The sequence below is a fragment of the Nicotiana sylvestris genome, chromosome 9 (assembly GCF_000393655.2).
Source record: "Nicotiana sylvestris chromosome 9, ASM39365v2, whole genome shotgun sequence".
Taxonomy (NCBI): Eukaryota; Viridiplantae; Streptophyta; class Magnoliopsida; order Solanales; family Solanaceae; genus Nicotiana; species Nicotiana sylvestris.
Genome location: NC_091065.1, coordinates 176021236 through 176026209, shown reverse-complemented (window position 1 = coordinate 176026209; position 4974 = coordinate 176021236). Strand labels below are relative to the sequence as shown.

The following is a 4974-nucleotide window of genomic DNA, read 5'->3' as shown; positions in this document are numbered from 1 at the left end:
CTGAACGCGTCTTTACTCCAATCCACTAAATTCTACTCCTTTGTTTCGATTTGTGATAATCTTTTTCTTTTTAGCCGGTTCCAATAAGAATGACACATTTATAAAGATTAGTACGTGTCTATACTAATATACTATTTTTTAAACATATTTGCAAGTATATATGAAGTTTTTGTCGAAGTTTTTGGGTGCCGATAACCCCTCAACTTATAGTGTGCGTCCACCTTTGTTAACCCAAGACGTGCTTCAAAGCTTCTTTTATTGATCCTTCCTTGGTCTTCCTCTTGAGTGATCACTTCTCTAATTTTGTTCACTACATGAAAAATGGGATTGTTGACACCAAAATTAATAACCTATAAGTTATGGGTTCGAGCTTTGAAAGTAACTACTAATGTTTATATTAGGATAAGCCGTCTACATCACACGTCGGTTATTTCCCGCCTGCATGAATGCGAGACTCCTAGTGTATCGGGGTATCATTAATAGAATTAAAGACAAATACGAGACTCTATTAGAATTAAAGACAAATACGAGACAGATTTACTGACAGTCAAACGTAGGGTAATACAACACTAATCACATTGGAAGAAATTTAGGGAGTAGGGCAAGTTCCTCGTAGTCACATGAAAGACTATGAGACCAATACCAAAGGTTGTTCAAACTTCAACGTCAACTATCCCACCACCATATATTATCATTATATGTCTGCCTCTTCCAATATTTTATTTACATGTACCAAAAAATAAAGCAAATCCCAACGTGGTCAAAAGTTCTGTTGACTACATGAAAAATGGGATTGTTGACAGCAAAACTCATCACCATCTTCATCTTTCTCTGTTGTCTTCAGTCCATATCTCAAGCCAAGCTAAAGAAATTCGACAAGCAATATGGACCCTTTGACGAAACTTACCATGACATTTTTCAAGTAATACCTCCTGCAACTATCAGTAACCAGGCTCTCCAAGTGACATCTGATTTTATCCGCGTTTATGGGAGCCTGTTAAACAATGCAGGAAGAATCCTCTTGAAACAGTCCTTCAAGTTGTGGGATGATAGTAGCAAAAGAGTGCATCTTTCAACTCTTCATTCCTTGTAAACATTTACAGGGTAGAAAATGAAACTGCAGCTGAAGGTTTAACTTTCTTGATTTCTCCTGATTTAGAGCTGCCAACCAACAGCCACGGACAGCATTTAGGCTTGACAAATGCTAATACTGATGGTGGATCTACCAATAAAGTTATCGCGGTCGAGCTTGATACATTCAAGCAAGAGTTTGACCCTGATGATAACCATATTGGGATTGATATTCATAGTATTAGTTCTGTAAAGGTCGAATCTTTAACCAAACATGGTATTGAGCTTGCTCCAATTGGTGCAAGATTTTACAATATTTGGGTACAATATGATGGTATCAAGAGAGTTCTTGATGTGTACATAGCAGAACAAGCCGAGTATAATGGCTCAACCCCACCTAGGCCAAAGAATCCAATATTAACACATGATATTGATTTAAGAGATGTTGTTAATCAAGAATCATACTTTGGATTCTCTGCTTCAACAGGAAATTTTTTTCAATTGAATTGTGTGTTAAGGTGGAACTTGACAGTTGAGTATTTTCAAGAAAAAAATCAATACTTAACCATTGGTCTAGGTGTTGGGGTTCCATTATTTGTTCTATTCTTGATTTTGTTACCACTTTTGGGGTACTATTACCACAAGAAAAAGGCTGCTAGGTCAGACTCAATTATACTTGGTGCACTTAAGAGTTTGCCTGGAATGCCTAGAGATTTTAAGTTTAAGATATTGAAGAAAGCTACAAATAATTTTGATGAAAAGAATAAGCTAGGTGAAGGTGGATTTGGAGTGGTTTACAAAGGGTATTTAGTTGGTGAAAATTTGGAAATTGCAGTGAAGTGGTTTTCAAGGGAAAGTATCAAAGGTCAAGATGATTTCTTGGCTGAGCTTACCATCATTAACCGTCTACGGCATAAACATCTTGTCAAATTGCTCGGTAAGTATTTTTTACTTTACTTTTATTTTGAGTATAGATTCGTAGATGAGGTAAGTTAGGTCAGTTTTGTAAGGATCAAACTGGTAAAAGTCAATATAGGAGTCATAATCCAATTCGTCGAACATGATCCAACCTCCTTTCCTTTTTTATTTTTCTTTTTAAGAAAATATAAAATATATTTTTCTTAAGTTATTAACTTATGTTCTTTTACATTTACATAATTCTCAATTTTCAAACTTGATTTTGTATATGTTTTAAGTTTAGGTTACATCTTAACTCGTTTGAGTTTTTTATATAATCGTTTTGACCCAATACTTCAACCCATTAGGTCAATTTAACAAACAGGAAGCTTCCTCTTAAATCACATGCATTCCAATGTCAACCACTGTGGCAGGTTTTGGTAATATACAGATAATAGCACATCATAGCCACTGAATAGGACATTTAGCTTCAAAATATAACAAGACATCATAATTGAGACCGATCTAAATTTTCCAAAATTAGGTCCTAAATTTCTAAATCAAAAAATCATTATTATTGTATCAATGATATATACGTTTTATACACGAATAATGTGAAGAATTATTTAATTATTAATGTATTTAAACATGTTTAACAAGTAACTGCTTTATTTTTCTAAATTACTAATCTCATATTTTATGGGCGGTTAGTTATAGTTATTATTTAGCTAACCTAATAGTGTAAAACTCTGTAACACTATTATTGTATAAAAAAACAAACTCTTGTACAATTGTACTTCTATTTCATTTTATGTGAACCTATTTGACGGCCGTAAAATTTAAAAAGAGAAAATTTTATGAAACTTGTGATCTTGCCATGACATTTATCTGACTATAAAATCATTTCATTAAACATAAAATAAAAAATTTAAAATAAATTATTTTTAACATAAAAATACATGGTTCTTTATTTTTTAACCGACTATAAAAGAAAGATTTAATGTCACGTAAAATGGAATCGAGGAAGTACCAATATAATTTAAGTCAAACCACATCAATGGCATTAATGCTACTATTAGCATTACATCAGAAACATTTTTTTTTTTTTTTGCTAATAAAATCAGAAACATTTTAATGCTAGACTTTCTAGCAAACTTTACTTGTTTTCAAGCAAATTATTATGTAGCTTCAAGTTGATGAAAATAACAATACAGACATAAGCATCTTACAATCACATATTATTTAGGTAGCTTCGCCCCCCCTAGTTGTTAACAGGTAATCAGGCTTATTTTCTGGATTACTAACAGTTACATATGATTATTATTTAGGTGATTTGATACTATAAAAAACTATACTCTTATTTTTCAAGCTGATGAGAATGTTGAGTTGTCCTACATCGGAGTGATTTGAGGACCTTGGTCTCCTTATATGGCTTGGGCAATTCTCACCTCATAAGCTAGCTTTTGGGGTTGAATTAGGCCCAAGGTCCATTGTTATCATGGTATAAGAGCCATACTCATCCCAATTATTGTTACCGATGTTGGGTCTCCATTTATGTTGTCCACGCTCCAGAGGTCTGGGCGTGTGAGGAGGTGTTGAGTTGTCCCACATTGGAGGGATTTGAGGTCATTGGTCTCCTTGTATGGCTTGGGCAATCCTCACATCATAAGCTAGCTTTTGGGGTTTAGTTAGGCCCAAGGTTCATTCTTATCATAGCAATACAAACATTAAGCATCTTACAATCACATATTATTGTGACAGGATGGAGCCACAAGCATGGAAAGCTACTACTTGTATATGAATACATGCCAAATGGTAGCCTAGACAAACACCTTTTCTCAGGGCCAGATAAAAAGCCACTCAGCTGGCAAGTCAGGTACAAGATTGTTTCAGGCGTCGCCTCAGCTCTGCACTATCTGCACGATGAGTTCGAGCAGAAAGTGGTCCATCGTGATCTTAAGGCAAACAACATCATGCTCGACTCCAACTTCAATGCACGCCTCGGTGATTTTGGCCTGGCACGAGCACTTGACAATGAAAAGACCTCGTATGCTGAGGCAGAGGGCGTGCTTGGCACGATGGGATACATTGCACCAGAGTGTTTTCTCACTGGAAAAGCCACTCAACATTCTGATGTATATGCATTTGGGGCAGTGTTGTTGGAATTAGTATGTGGCAAGAGACCTGGAACTAAAGTTAATGGCTTTCAACTATTTGTTGATTGGGTTTGGTACTTGCATCGCGATGGTAGAATCCTCGAAGCTGTTGACACGAGGCTCGGGGATGATTATGTAGCTGAAGAAGTAAAGAGATTGTTATTACTTGCTTTGGCTTGCTCTCATCCAATTGCTAGTGAAAGGCCTAAAACACAGACGATTGTTCAAATTATATCAGGGTCAGAACCTGAAGTTCCACCATTCAAGCCAGCATTTGTATGGCCTTCTTCTCTGGTGCCAATTGACGTAGACTCGAGTATTGTCGATACAATATCCATCACAACTCCTCAGCTCAGTTCAGGAAACAATGTTGAGTATCAAAGTAAGTAGAACCAGCAGCATATATACACATAGGCCAACAGGAAAAAATGATTTTGCATTCTTTTTTTTTTTTTTTGCCCTGTAAGGTTTTCTTTCAACTTTTCTTTCGTACATTTGCCTCTTCATGCTATGTTTGAGTTTTCAATTATTAAGTTTTCGTTCAACTTAGCAAACTATTGTTATCCAAAGGAGATTTGTGGAATTTCTTAAATTTTCCAAACAATTGAATATACCAATATAATATTTCCATCGGTTCTACACCTAAAAGGACATGTTAGATCATCTTTGTCGCAATTTATTTGTCTTGTGTTATTGTTATTGCTATAACCATGATTTGAAAGGGCTATAAATATATGTCAGGCTATAGTTTTTTATTTGGAACCAGGGGCAGCCATTCCATAAAAGCAAGTAAAACAATCGCTTTAGGCCCCATATTTTTTGGGGCCCCATTTTTTGTTACACCTAATAA

At 35.3% G+C, this 4974-nt stretch overlaps 1 pseudogene; it reads left to right on the top strand.

The window, feature by feature from the left end:
- Positions 1 to 588: 588 nt before the first annotated feature.
- LOC104224187 (probable L-type lectin-domain containing receptor kinase S.5) lies at positions 589 to 4754 on the top strand (annotated as a pseudogene).
- The last annotated feature ends 220 nt before the right edge of the window (positions 4755 to 4974 follow it).